The sequence below is a fragment of the Bombus affinis genome, chromosome 1 (assembly GCF_024516045.1).
Source record: "Bombus affinis isolate iyBomAffi1 chromosome 1, iyBomAffi1.2, whole genome shotgun sequence".
Lineage (NCBI taxonomy): Eukaryota > Metazoa > Arthropoda > Insecta > Hymenoptera > Apidae > Bombus > Bombus affinis.
Genome location: NC_066344.1, coordinates 5990093 through 6006389, shown reverse-complemented (window position 1 = coordinate 6006389; position 16297 = coordinate 5990093). Strand labels below are relative to the sequence as shown.

Genomic DNA, 16297 nt, shown 5'->3' with positions numbered 1-16297 from the left:
TGTGTTATCTTCTTAGGATAAATAAATTCATGGATAAATTTATTAGTCGTTTGTTCTTCGAAGAGTCGAACGCTAATTACGTATCTGGGCAATGAAATTGAGAAATTTAGTGAAAGCGAAGTTAATTAGTTTGGCTTTCGGCAGACACGTACTTGATAATATTCACATAAATTGCCTTGGTTAAACTAAGTATTGCGCTTGACGTCATTAAATTTTTAATTGGACATTGCTTTGCTTTTTATTGCAAATTTTTATTTTCCAGATTGTTATCGCTACCATCAATTAGGCTCTATCGACATTATCAAGAAGAAATGATAAATGATTATCTTCGGTCGAATAAAAAAATTGATGAAGTTTTTCAAATCAATTTAGACAATACTTAACTATTAACTAATAACTGAATAACTAAATTATTTATCGAAAGCTTTTGCTAAGGTCCACCGTTGACTATATTTAATGTCCTTATTACTGCGGAACAAGAATTTCTTATTGATATCACTCTATGTATAAAAGCAAGATATTTTCCAAGTAAAACGATACTGTGATTGCCATAGAATAATGTTCATAGAACCGATTGAACTACCCACGATATGTACATACGTATTCGTATACCAAAAGAGTAAAAACTGTAAACTTCCTAAAAAAAAATAAAAAACACTCGAGAGTACGCACTTTGTACGCGATAATACAGCATATAATGTAAAGTAAATATACTTAACAGAAGCCCAATTCTTCGACGCGTATTATTAAAAGTCCACCAAACTAGGCTCACTTCCACAATAATTATTTCTATCGATGTCTTTCACGATTTATTTCGGTCTCGAAGCTACCCGCATAGTGCATCCCTATACTCTCATCGAACAACACACTTCAACTATTAATCTCTGCGGAACAAGATGAAATTAAATCACACCGGCCGCGGGCGTCGTTCTCGAGCACTCGGTCCTCTAATCATGTGGGTGCAGGCACTGTGCCATGCCACGTACTTCCAATTTCCATCGTCCAGTTTCTACTTCCGTGACCCGTGCCACCGTCGGTCAATTACGGCACACCGTCTGCACCGTGCTGCACTTTGCAACGCTATTTATCAATGCCAGGAATCGCGCGTACGTGTGTTCCGCGTCTGCGCGGGTCAACAAGGATACACGATATTTTCCATAACCCTTGAACTCGGCCCAGAATATCCGGACCAGCTGGTCGACGTGGACGTCGGTAAATCGTGTTCTTATTGGGCCAAGAAACAATTTCCGCGATAGTTGCTGTTCAGGCTCGGTCTACGCTGCTATGGTTACGAATAGACAGTCCTTACAGGTTCCCTGCTCGTGTTTTGTTTCCTTGATTTATTTATAAGTAGATCGTGGATGTTTATGCAAATTCGTGTCTTTTGTAAATTTAATTAACTCCTTCACGAGCGAGGTTTACGTAACATTGCTGTTTAACGCGTTATTAAAATCCATCGAGTGCTGGCTAAAATGCGATAGAGGATGTTCTCCTTCTTCAAAGCTTGATATTTATTTATAACATATATGTTTCGCGTGTATTTTTTAATTTCTCTTGTCGGTTTTTGAGTCTTCTTAAAATTTTTAACAACTGACTTCTATATGATATGATTTAAAAGAGGAAATGTTTGAAAGTACATTACACCCTAAATAATAGTATTTTATTTATTTTGTATAATTTGTTGTACATTCAATACAATAAACGATGGATTTCTTTTTATTTCAACTATTGTCGGTGCAATAATTTTTAGCGAATGTCTTCACATTGAACGCTGAATATAGCAAACTAAAATTCTTTTCCGGATATTTGATGTATCGTACTTATGGACTAAGCGAAAGTATTACATAATTAAATGGTAGATGCATTTCTTTTCAGTAAACGGAGTCCTAAGTGTTATTACCACAGAGATTTTTTAATATCGATAATTGATAAAAAGAAAATCTTTTTCCATAGCTGGAAAAAGATTCATTCCTGAAAGTGCCGACGAGATGAAACCGAAATGAAGATTTATTTCACCTTCAAAAATATTACAGTAATTTATTTTGAATGTTTTATATATTTTTGAATATTATATGCATTTTTTTGTAAATTAAACTCTCTATAAATGCAAAAAAGATTCATTATCTTCTTATAAGTATTGCGAAGGTTGACGTTGAATCTGATTATTTCGTAGCGTGGTTAGTTTAGGAAATCTTTCTAGAGGTTTTTGGGATTGTTGATAATTCTATTATCGAATCGTGGGAATATTTATAGAGGTCTTTGGTGAGAATGTTAGCTAGATTCTTTGATGGAGGATACTTCAAGTAGGACGTGAGAATGTGGACTTGGTGGATTCATGTAGAGTTCTTCATGGTATTCCTAGTGGTTGGTGTTGTTCAAGATCGATTTTATTATCTGTAATGTATGTTAGCATGTTTTGAAAATGAAGAAGTATGTAATTTTTATCGTATTCGTATTAAACATGGCATTCGTAAGATGAAAGGAATCTCGGAGTATTTAAACGCTCGTAAACTTCAAATGTGTATGCTACGAGCCACGATATGTTGAAACTATACCTTCGGTATTTAAATATTGAGATTTCAAATAGAATTAAAATTGTTAAAAATAAATGAAATATATTAAAATAATTACAAACAAATATAATTACGAAGTGATTTTATATCATTGATACAATCGCCAATGAACTAACTTACACAATTATTTATAAATTATCAGTTAATATCGTTGTGAATATATTAGATGTCTCAGTTCTTTCCGATCAAACGTTGTTGGTATATTCTATAGATCAAGATGAGAAAAAATAGTTGTATAAACAAATGGCATTGTTATAGAGTCATAACAATAAAACGATATACGAAAGGAACACGCGTTACTACGGTACAAAGTACGAATAGATCAGGAATATTTACATCTAGTAGTAGTCAGAAGGTATCATAACATTTTTACGACTCCAACTTCACGAGTAATAAACGAGAACTTCAAAGAGTAATAAATTCAATTCTTTTTTTGCCGCTGCCAGTCTTGTATCGCCAAGAATTCTGAACATTTTGAAATGGAGTTGTAGTTGGAGTTGTAAAAATATTATGACATCTTCTGACTACTACTAGATATAACTATTCCTAATCTATTCGTACTTTGAACCGTAGTACCACAAATTCGTATTATACACATCACATTTCGTATATTGGTTTTTCTTTATTATAACTTTTTACTGATTCCAATGACACGTGTTTATACGACATTTTTCCCTTATCTTGGTCAGTAGAATGCGCTGATAACGTTTGATCGAAAAAAAGGAATTTCTAGTATTGTATACATTTTGATAAACATTAGTAGCAAACAATATAAAAAGGAGTACATTTTCCATACATTCAGGTGACATTAATTAACCTTTAATTCTAATACGAAACAAATAATATATGCATCGATATAGTATAATATATAAATAATATATAAAATACACTTCGTAAATTGGTTATAAATGTTTCAAACCACAAACGATTCGGTTGCGTTTTACGTTTTTCCATAATAACTCCTCTAACTACAAGCTATAGCATAAAACTTCCACGTAACATGTAACTAAGATAAACCTCTATGACATAAGACTTTCCTACATTCTATCTAATAATAAATCCACGTTTCATCGTTCCATCTAATAAACTCAGGAGGCATGTCGTATCGAGATACCATTATAAGCCTGATCGAAACCGTAGAAGCGACCATAAAGCAAATCTCTAATTTCACGTGTCTCGTCGATTTCCTTCGTCGTTTTTCACGATACCGCGATACGTATTTACGCGCACCTGTTCATCGTCGCGACAGATACTGGTTTAGGAAGAGAAACTTAACAGCTACTCTCTTCAGTGTTCGCAACGATACTTGTCGAAGCAAGTATGTGACTTTCATTGTGGCCTACCGTTCGGTAACTTATCTGGCGATCGGCTAAGCATTCGCCTCGCGCGAGTAATGAGTTTCCCCGGTAATGTCTGGAAATTATCGAAACATGGGCGTATCGACTGACGAAATTTTTGCACAACAGGCCACAAGATTGTTCGAACGCTTTCGTAATTCTTTCCAGGCCACGATTACTGTAATTCCCTCCTCTATCGGGGTTATTTTTGCAGAGGTTAACGATTTTTTTTTCCAGGGAGCAGATTTTAGAGGAATTCGTTTCGATGGATTTCGTTTCGTCGACGGATGTTGCATTTTTTTTTTTGCGGCGATTATGGGCCTGGAATTATTTAAAAATTCACTGGTTTCCGCTTTCAGTGGAGATATTGTTCCAAGTAGTGGTTGAGAAACTCTTTTGCGAATTATATAATTTTTGATGAAATAGATTATGATTTACGTATATCGTTTTTCATACTGAAATTATCGATCTATAATATGTATTTAGATGTGTATTATGCATAGATGATTATAACCGAAGTGATACAATAATAGAGATGTATAGACATATGCAATGATGTTTCTATCTCAATAAATTAAAAATTAATGTTACCAAGAATATCTTGTTAGTAATCTAACGCCTGTAATTTTAGCGGATTTGGTAGTTTCAGGATTAAAAATACCGGTTCAAGTGTGATATTTATGTTTCATATACACATAATGTGTTTCAAATAATGAATTTTTGTTTCTTTTGTATTAATTTAAATTCCTACCAACTTAATATTATTAGACGAGGGATTGACAAAATTTGAACACCTTTTACACTCAGCATCCCTATTACAATAAGTTGTATATCACATTGCATTATTGCTATAACGAAGCCTCCGACCAATTTTTCACGTCGTTAACTATCCACAAACGTTTGAACCTGAATAAGATTAAAAACGAAAAGTAAGATTTCTTCTCTAAAAACAAAAAACTGTTCCACAAATGCAAAATAAATAACCTGCTTTAAATCCCATCATATACCCATCAAGCATTCTCCAACTCCTCCATTCATCTCACTACTAAATTTCAATAATAAATTATATTTCTTGATTCAACACCTTGCCAAATAGGTATATAAGATTACAACTGGAACGAAGATCAGAACGTAAGAAATCGTCGTACAATAAATCACATTTCAGGGGAAACCGAGAAAGTAACAAACGACGAATCTCTCGTTATCCGTCAGAAGACTGCAACATTGTCGATCACGATTACAACAGCTGAGAGCATAGAATGGCCAGCGTAATTACAGTCCACGGTTGATTAATGGAGACTGAGATTTCAAAAATATAAGATTTCAAAAGATCATCCCGATCGATCGGGATAAAAGATGGAAAAGGCGTTTTCACGCGAGGAACAGCGCGCGTCTTTAATCGCGATAGATGTCGCGCACCGTGTCCCGGCTCATTTGCCGCGATCACCCGGTATAAACTGCCGTGTTCGCGCGAGTAATGCGAACCTATTTACTCGTCATGCAGATGACCGGTAGCCGTTTCTTCCTTTTTCACCCTCTTCGCGGAGAATCCCCTTCTCTACGGACACCTTCGTCCCGGCAACTTTCATTACGGCGATAAATTGCGGCCGTAGAGGCTGGAAAGGGGCTTGTGAATGGCCGAACCGATTTGTCGTTTAACGAACGCTTGCCGCGATCGCCTCTCAAGGAGGATCGTTTTACGAGCGTTCGCTTTTATGCGCGTACTTTCCACTTACCGGACGGACCAGGGATTTTTTCCGCACCGCCCATGAAATCTCCTCGCTTTGGGCAGATTGAGAATCCTATGCGGGGGTGGTTTCTGTCTCATGGACACTCGACCTTCGTCCTGAAAGAAAGGAAAAAAGAATGTTTGAGAATTGGAGTCTGAATGTAACGTTGAATTATATTTGGAGATTATAGGGAAAATAGACGATAAATCACGTTCCTGGCGAATTACTAGATTCTTGTCTCCCCATTTTTATGTATTGCTTTTATATGCCTCTGTGAAAAACTTCCTATTATTTTTCATCGCGTAGTATAGCTTCCATCTGATACATTCTTCAGTTACCATGATGGCCCTAAGTAGACTACTACGTTTTGAATCAATAAGATAAATCGAAGTGTTTCTTTTTGTTATTATTGGTGATTTTGATAAAGTCTCAAGTAGATGAATATATTTTTTCCTTGTTGTATGTATATTTAATATTTTTGTGCTCATAATTGCGACAGTTGAGCTTCAATGTTCTAAAGCTCCTATCATACTTGTTAGATTTTATAAGAGAAAACAATTTTCATCCTTCGAATGCGGCTGTCGCTAATGTACGATTGAATGAAAATTTCCTGAAACATGAGATTTTTACTGAATTTGAAATGCGAGTATCTTTCATTGGCGTCTTTGTTTTACCATTATTTTACTGTGTAAATAACTACGCTCCTGTGTTTATTTATATTTCTATGTGTGAATGTATGGTAGAAACCTGCATCTAAAAATTTCCTCTTATTATACATCCAGCTTCGACATACTTTTTACGTTCAGAGGGAAATGTAGATTTTTAACAGATCTTCGTTCAATTTTTCTAACGATTCATATTTCCCTCATTAGAGACGCTGAACAACATCGTATACTTCTTGACTATTTAGGCAGGTGAGACAAATTTTTATTCAGATTCTATTGCCTTGATTATAATATGTCGATGAAAATACGAATTCAGTGTGGTGGTTAATTTTTCCCCTCCAGCTGAACCCTCGTTAATCATTTTCTTTATTCACAAGGAAGATCATACAGTTGAGAAAAACATACAACGTGAAACAAAACCACAAAGAATTTGATCGACTGAAAATGACAAATCGAGTACAAGCCACGCTTTTCGGTATGCTCTGCTGTCTAAAGCAACGCATGTTTTTTCATTCCTCGAGATTTTTCACGATAATCGAACGAGAAGGATCGATGCAAAAGGGTTGTATCGAGACAGCCTTAACGAGGAGAGTATGACTCACGAAAACGCGGCCAGTTTTGCCTCCGCGTTCCTCTCCCTTCTCTCCTCGACCCCGTCAGGTCCGTTTTTCTTCGTTTCTCCAGTTCTCCGGTGCTTTATCTCTGTTTCCCGATTGATTTATGCGAACTCGCCGCCGGCAGTAATTAATAGAGATTACGGCCTCGTCCTGAGAAAACTCGTATCCTCGGTCTTCGGCGCCCATATCGAGATTCGATATCGAGCATTCTAGTCACACATGCAAGAATCTTTCCGTTGCATTCACTAACATTCCTGGCGTTATAAGTCTTTTATTTCATCTTCTTTCCTATCTTTTTCGTAGATCACACGCGCCCGATTCTATCGTAATCGCATTCAGTGGCCACCATTCGAATCGGATCGCGAGTTTGACTCGTTTCTGCTTAATGACGCTTAACGAGTAGGATAACGATTTTCCAAACGACTCTCAGTGTTCCCGTTTATCCGTCACGATTCCGTTTCACCGGTGTATTATCTTCTTTCCAAAGCCGAGTCTGGTTCTGTATCCGTTTCGCGTTCATCGCCAATGGGTTTCTGTTCAGCCAAGGAGAAATTGATATCGGGTTCCTAGAGCGTGAGTACGAGCCTGATACGTTAACTTGATTTCACCCGGCCTAACGACGTGTAATCAACGCCGGAGAAATTGCAGTTGACTTTACAAATGGCTTCGCAAACTTATCCCTGTTTCACCTGTTTAATGACGCCTAAACGCCATTACGGAGACGGCAACTGGTTTTACGAAACTCGTAATCAGCATGCAGAAGCTGTTGTTGACCGTAACACGATCATGTTCATGTCGCACTGTTTCCTCGAAATATCAAAATAGTGTTTCGTTGCTGGTTTTTGTCGATTCAGGAAGCTATCATATCACGACTGATATATTTGTGAAAACGTTCGCATTGAAATTGCTGTTTCTATACTTCCTTCGTCTTACCATGTACAACGTTATTTTTTTTACAGTTTATTGCTTATTATTATCCTATTTCATTTTTCGAGTGTTAATTTTCTCATTCGAAATTCTAGGAACAAATAGCGACGAAAAGTCGGAATAGTGAAGTGAAGATTGTTATTCGTGCCAATTTTATATTTCATTAATATATTCGTATAATAAAAATAAAAAAAAATCGTGTAATAAATTCGTATAATGAAAATACATGTAAATACAGTTGTATGTATTGTATGTTAGATACTTAAATTAAATACGTATAATTCTATTCTATTCCTATCCCTATTCTTTGTCTATTCGACAATCTTTTGACAATTGTGATAATTATGTGGAATAATTGTTCAACGTAATTACATATTGTCAACGTTTAACTCTTCATTTTTTTTAATTCTTAATCAATCGTTACGTAATTTCTTTCTTATTATTCACGATCAAGTTACTCATATTCTTATCCATCATAACACACATGTGTTGCATTAAACAAAGACTTCTCAGTATACTTGTTTAATAGCGCTGAACCACACGGCTGCATTCTAAGTGCAGCTGCAGTTGTTGCAACCATAGCGATTTATCTGCGTTATTATTGTTTTTCGTAGATTCTTTTTTGTCATTTTAATCGCTTGCCTGTGCACGGTATCGAGTTTCACGAAGAAGGCCGAAATATCGCCGTGTTTTCTTCGTCTTTGCTCGCGTAATTCATTTCATTGACAAATCGCACTCGTTTGTTCGTACTCTAGATAAACGTTCGAGCGTAGCAGGTATCAGCTGGAGTAATTGGAAATGCGAATGCTAGAACCGTGGAACATGATTCGTTGGATTTTTAACATTCGATTCTTAAGAACACGAATGTGCGTACAATTTCATTGTTAGCTTGTATGCGATATTTAATTGAATACGATTAAGTAGATTAATTGTTGGTGCGGAAAGTAGTTTAGTTAGTAACATGATTATACCTCTGAATTGTTTAACGAAGGAATGACATGAAGTATATTTCATTAAAAAATTTGTTACTGACGCTTTTGGAGATACTCAATTGTAACAGCTAAATTGTCATAAAATTAAAAACTGGAAGAGTTTGAGAGCATTTACGCAGTTTAATTATTTTTAAAAAACGACTGCTAATATTTATATTTATTTCTGGGTTGACAGTAAAATCTCAGAGTATAATTTTCTATTTTTGAAGTAATAGCATTTGGAGATGCAAAGTTTGTTAATTCCAATATACTAAATGTTTCCTAGAAGATTTACTAAACCAAAGATTACTCTACGTTTGCAACTAAACTAAAACTCATGCTGTACTCTGAAGACACAAAATGTTGATAAATAAAAACGAAATAGCTGTTACTTATATTTCATCATCGTTATTATCGATACCATAAAACAAGCAAACAAATTCTTTATGAATATTTCAACTTTCTTCATTAATCTGATATCGTCAATATCGATCATCAACTACTACATTAGTTGCGATGTCAATTTTTAATTATACAGCGAAAAATACAGTAAAACTCTATTATTCTACTAATACAAGATTTATGAATATCGACGAGTGCACGTTCTAAAAACTGAAAGAAGAAAGTCGAGCCAATTTCAAGCTTCAGTTTCTTCATAATATGTACATTTTGTAACCATAAAACGTAGCTTATTATTTTCGCATTACGAGCTCGCAGAATGCCGGAAACTGCGTCTTATGAGCTCTGAAATTGGGAGCTGACGTACCTCCGAAGTCGTTGGAATTATTATGTTGATGTAATAATGACCACTACCATAATAATCAGTACACGCGTACAGTGCACGTGATCGAACCCCTCATTACACAAATTTTTACGGTTTTCTTTGTTAGTTCGAGATCGTATGAATTTTGAATTAATAACACGTGATAATGCGTTTCGTTCTGCTTGATGCGGATCATTGGCATAACAAACAGTTACATTGCACGATAATCTGATAAGAATAATAAAAATCATGAGAAATCGACTTTTAACAATTTTATATATTGAGCATGAAATTTCAATCTCTATTGCCTTGTTAAACACTTTCAGTTACGATACGATCAGATTTTTAAATTTATTAGAACCACGTGCTTATTTATATGCACAAAACGCGGTTCAAATATTTTTAACGTTATCTTAAAATGTAGATATAAAACGCGGCTATTAATTTGAATTTAACGATCTATGACAGAATGCAAGATAGTTACTTTTGTGTGTGTGCGTGTGTGCGTGTGTGTGCGCGCGCGCGCGCACGTGCGTGCGTGCATGACATATTTTTTCATTATTTGTGAAACAACATTGGACGTTTATTACCTATTTGACACTTGTATTTCAGTGTTCGTTACAGTAATTCTGAGCCAACGAAATAAATGACAAGAGATAAAAATACATGCAATGGTTTCAAGATCCTATCTTTCTTTTCTATATTATATTTTATATTTACCATTTTATGCGTAAGCAGAAAATTAAATCAGTCGAACGGAAAATAAAAAAATCCCATAAAATGCATGTCTAGATCAAATGTTGCAATATTTCAAGATTACCCAAACCACGGTATCTCTGTCTGTTTCGAAATCTCCTCGAAGATACGAATAACTCGAGTTATTAACGTTCGTTCTGCAACGAATACTCGCAATTACGGGAACGCTGTTCGCCAGCGATATATTTTATTATAATAATACCCGCACAGGATGTTTGAATAGCAGCGAACGAGGATCGCATAATACGCATTAGCTCCGAAGACAGGACGTTGATTCGACAGTTTCAACGGAGAAGTCAGCGTTCGGAATGACAGCGATCTTGTTGTTCCCGATATACCAGAAATCGTAATGATTACCCGTGCAAGAAATCATAAGCTTCTTCGTGAACTCGATCAGGAGACTCAGGCATAAGCCGCTTAAGAGGACGATGTCCTCGCTGCTCTCGCAACAGAACACTGAAACGATGTTAGAATTACGCGTCTACTGGTAGCTCGCACCACGAAATCTATCCGCAAAATAAGCTGGAAGCTCTGTAACGCGACACTGGTCAGCTCGTGGCCATCCGATTGAACCTCTGTCTGAGTCCTCTCGCACGATAATTTTAGTTTAGTTTAAGTTATAGATTATAGATTTTGATCTTACGTTACAATTCTATATTATACAGGACTACTTAAAGGACTCACTTTTGTCGCTAAATTTATTATTATTACGCAAGGTGTATTAGTATTGGTATATAAAATAAATCTCTTATGCCAATTTATTCTGTCATCTTGCATTTTTGTGAATTTGTACGATTCTTCGTAAAATATATGGAAAAGTTCGTTCTTCTCCTTGCATTACATATTTTCCAATTTCTTTGATACAAATTTTATACTTTAGTTCCAGTGGATAGTTTTCATGTTAATCCTTTAGAGATTCTGCGGAGTAGCATTGAAAATACGCGTAGAAATGATCAAAAATAGCACTATCGATTTCACATCTTAAATATCACCATGCATAGCGCAATTATTAATCTTTATTCCCTATGAATATTGGAAAATGTGTATGTTTCATATCTGATAGCCAAAAATGCAAGAAATCTTGTTGATAAAGAAATAATTATTCTCTAAATGTTTTTCTCTAAATATTATTGCCAGTATTATGATATTTATCAATATTTAGTGTTCTCAGCATCATCGTACGGAAGAGACCCTCTAGCAACTCTGTTGTATTAAAATTTTGCACTAAACTTTTCTGTACTAAGCTCTGTACTGAGCGTCTATAATGTAATTCTTTTTGTCAATTATAACTCTTGCTTCTAAAATTGTCCTATTGTCTGTATTGCTCCCAAACTTTCTTTCGCTCTCCGTTACATATCGTCAATACAATGTGAGTGCTCCTCAAATCATTCATTCCCAACTCTTCCTTATTTTACCGTAGCGTCGAAGAGTTAGTACGAACGATCTCATCGAACCCGAATTATGCATGCAATTCTGACCAGAGCTCTGAACGATAAGTTTCGTGGCGTATACCGGGATTCTGTGTGCAATCAGTCGGCCAAGGTTGGCCCGTGGTCAGCTGTTCCAAGGGGCGTACGGGGGCGCGAGACGAAAACCGGTGGACGCCGGCAAAAAACGACGATGAGACGGTTGGTATGGCGGGGGCAGGGAGGAAAAAAAGGACCCACCGGTCGTCGAGGTTGCACCTGCCACATCGTGGCGCGGCCGTACAAGGCCGACGATCCCGAAGAAACTCGAGGCGGAGGAGCGACGAACAACGCTCGAGTCTCGCCTTAAGCGGCGTCTCTCCTCGAAATCACGATCGATCGATCTTGAGATTCCTCTCGAATCGCGGCGCAGGCCCGCGAAGACGATGTCAGCGCGATCGACATTGAATTTCATACAACGAGCTGCCACAGGAACTCTTCTTCTTTCTCTTTTTCTTTTCTTTTTTTTTTCTTCTTTCCTAGAGACGCGATTCACGAACGCTGAGGAGATTCTTGGAAGAATACTATGGCAGAAGTGGAGAGTTCGTTTGATAATATGTAAGTTTCTTAGATGATGGGTAATTAGGAAGTTTCAATTTAACGAAATCGTCTGTTAACTAGAAGCTTTTGTAATTGGATAAAATAGAGGCAAATTAATTGTTTTGGTTCTTGCGAATGTAAATGTGATGTAATTGAAATATTGTTACATTTATTCGAAGAGAAACGACAAAGGATTCAATTTAAAAAATATTAAAGAATACATAAAGAACTGGGTGATTTTTAAATAAAGAATATTATATGTAAGAAATTAACAATTTAACTCGCCTTCTCCTATTAAGGAGTCAAGAAAGTCATTCTTGAATTTGAGGAATGTTCCTATTGGCTTAGTGATCATCCATTTGCTTTTATCATTGAATTTAATTTTCGTCATTGGAATTTTGGATCATAGAAAAAACATTTAATCGAGACTAGTAATATTTCCTTAGTAGCAAAATAGGAAGAAATAAACATTTTTTTAACAAGCTTTTTGAGAACTAATGTTTACCAGTGAAGAATCAGGATTTTTATTATAGAAAGTAGCTGCTTTTTATTATTGAAACACCATAATTTTATATCATTCTAGTCCGTTAACTTACTTTCGCGTGTTTTTATACATCGTTAGAAGAATTTTAATAAATGACTAAGAAAGAAAGAACTTGGGACGTAAAAGGACTTCTTCCTACGAATGTAGAACAAATCGAACGGAAATCGGTATTACTTAATTTTGGAAAAAAATATCGATTACAGGCTCAGAATCGTATAATTCAAGTTGCAGATCCATTTATTCTTTGATTAACTAATAAAACTTGCTTTAATATTCGATATATTGGTAAGAAATGAAATATCCATAAAATATTGCTTTTAATAGATAAAATGAAATACCAGTGTATTAAACAGTGTTTCTATCTTCAATTTATTATTACAATAATTTATAATATATGTTTTATTTCATTTTTATATACCATAAATTTAAATTACACCGTAATAAAATGTTGGAATCTAGAGAAATTTCGCTATTTATACGTGCAGAAAGGGGTTGGAAAGCTATTTGATATAAGATAGGAATCGACAGAAAATCATGGTGAGAAAGAAAGAATATGGGGAAAGATCATATTTCTCATCACTGTTATTTCTAATTCCAGCTATTCCACCTTTGTAAAACCTTTCGTATAAAATACGATTGCTTCGCGCCACTTAATTTCCGTACAGATAACCGATCTCCGTTGGCATTCGCACGGTGTGCGGGAAGAAATCGGCGGCAAGAAGTGGAACTACGATCGATCGACCGAATCGCGATTTTACGCGCGTGCGTGCCAGCGTTTATGTTTTACGCGCAATACGCGAATCGCGCTAATTAACGCGTGGTTAATTAAGAACGAACCGAATAATAAGGCTAAAGATCGCCTCGAAGCTGCAAGATTATGTGGAATTATGGCAGAAGGTTTAATTAATCGAAAGATAAAGAATGAGAGACACACAATAAGGGGAACAAAAATTTAACCGTATGAATAATTGCTTCAATTTGCATGCTTTTCATATTTATTTTCGTATATTTTTACGGAATGCTTATTTCCAACTTCCTTTTTAAAGACACAAGCGGTAATTATATATGTATATGAATTATAAAACTTATAATTAGAGAGGGAAGGATAGTTGATAATTCGGTTAGTTGAGTGTTGGTAAAATAGTCATTTAGCTTTTTTTCTTTTTACTTCTGATCTTCGTAGGATTGAGAATGCTCGTAATCATTAAAGTAATATCTTTGAATGTTACAATAAATATTATAACTTTACGTTATACTTCGAATATCGTTATAGGTAAAAATATAATAAGTTGAGTAAATAATGTCATACGCTTCTGAATCGCTATTTATGTAATATCTACTGAATGAACCAACACGCTTTTTCATACGGGTACATAAGAACGCTGGATCAAATAGAAAATACTTAGAGTCAAAGAAGAATGTTAGAAATTACATGAACATAGAATTACAGCTTCGATCAATGGTACAAGTATAAAATATTCGAAAGTCATTTATTTCTTTTTATAATCAGTTAGTTCTACCTTGGCTTTTTTATCCATTTTCATTGGAAAAACATTGCACAACTTGTGCAATTCATTACCTCTCCATCTGACTGATGAATATTCACATAAGTATGTAGGAATTAATATTACTCATGATAGGAAATCGCATCTTTTTGCAAATGTCTAGCCTGTATTGAGCAAGATTTATTCATAGGGGATAAATGAATCATCATTTGCACGTGAATACAGAATAACATGTTTGGAACTCATAGATCATTGTAGAGTAAGATATTTAATTAAGATATAACATGATCTGTTATTGATGTAAATTGAAAAGATTGCTTTCGCGTAATTACGGAACCTTTAGTTTTTCTAAGTACACCTGTAAAAGATACACATTATAGAATGAGAAATGTAATATAATATTAATCTTTACAGTTTCTGTGCAAATTATCAAATACAAACTGAACTGGCAACGTTAGAAACTTAGTACAATTGTTATTTATAATAATTACATTTTTTAACACAAACTACAATTTTTTAAATATTTTGTAGAAACTCATTATTTTTAGAAAGAAGCATAATATATGAAAAATATTCTGAAAAGTATAGTCACGAATGATTGGAACTGACATGCCGTCGAATAACATCATATAAAATTAATCCTCGCACATTATAAATTTGAGATTTATTTTATCAAATCTCACTATTTAACTGAAATTATTCCAATCAAATAAACAGTTCCATTGCTAAATTTGAAATATTTTACCTACAAACTATAATTTCATAGCTCTGATCTACCAACAATTTATCATAAATCCTCAATTTCACGCACGATGCATATCATATGATATTTCTACACTGCTGATTTTCATGGAAATTATAAAAATCAACAAAATAGAATATGCAGAAACATAGAAAATACGCAAAGTACAGTATTTCTTATAATATTTATGGATCGTGGATGAAATAAACTACTTAAGTTGCATTTGTTTAATCAGGTTTAAGAAAATATGAATTTGCATAAAAATCCGTGGCTTAGTTTGTTTGATAATATTCTTGTACCATAAAAATTCCCATCAAAAATCACGTTGATGGAAGATTATCGAAACGACCAGGTGATACGTATCTTGGAAAATAATTCGATCTCCATGAACCGCGCAAAGACACAGCTGAAAGACCTCCGTCGCTGAAAAACGTCAGATTCCATCAGCTACGTAGCTAGTACGGCTCATCAGCAAGGCGGAACGATCGCAAAAGATCGCGATCGAAGCGAGTCACGGCGCGTCGTTGTCGTCATTTTCCCCGTCATTCTCGTCATCGTTGACGACGCGTCGTTTTCAAGCAGAGCGGCCAGAGCTCGTGCACGCTTAGCGAGCCGCGACCAGCAAGATCCGAGATCGCAGAGATCGGAGATCGTGTTCGCTTTGCGATGCCGCCAACTCGTTACCAGATCGTTCTTGCATCTCCTTGTGATCTCCGCACGCACGTATTCGCTTACGCGTGTATACCGACGTTCACCGCTTTCATCCTGCCTTTGCTCAGAGAGTACCAGATTGTCAGATTTTAGCAACGTGTTCATGCTTTCCTGGTTGTCTCCGTTCTCCATGATAGTACACAGGTGGCCATTTGTTGCAAAATGTGCGTCTATCGATTGTAGATATTCCAATGGTTTATCTATTTCAAGTCTATTTTAATTCTCATTTTATATCGCCTTTTGTCAAGTATCGAATCGTTCCAAAAAATTCAATGCAATGTTGGATATATTACTGGTTTTATGAATTTTCCGTCTGTTCTTGTGTCTTCGGTATTAAAATAGTAGACGGAGTAGAAAGTTACGGTACGATGTTTATAGTTTCTAAATAAGAAATGGGTCTTTTAGATATAACGTTACATTGTTTAAAACGTATGTTATTTAAAATGATGT

The 16297-nt window shown here is 35.4% G+C and overlaps 1 protein-coding gene and 1 long non-coding RNA gene across 3 annotated transcripts in view; one reads left to right on the top strand and one right to left on the bottom strand.

The window, feature by feature from the left end:
• LOC126920897 (protein cortex-like) overlaps positions 1-16297 on the top strand; it is a 250975-nt gene that overhangs the window by 146927 nt on the left and 87751 nt on the right. The window lies entirely within an intron of this gene.
• The window catches only part of LOC126920935 (uncharacterized), a 216223-nt gene that overhangs the window by 135856 nt on the left and 64070 nt on the right, over positions 1-16297 (bottom strand). For both annotated transcript variants that reach the window (XR_007712149.1, XR_007712150.1), the window contains exon 2: positions 5647-5756. This is a non-coding gene — a long non-coding RNA (uncharacterized LOC126920935). The remainder of the gene's footprint in view (positions 1-5646; positions 5757-16297) is intronic.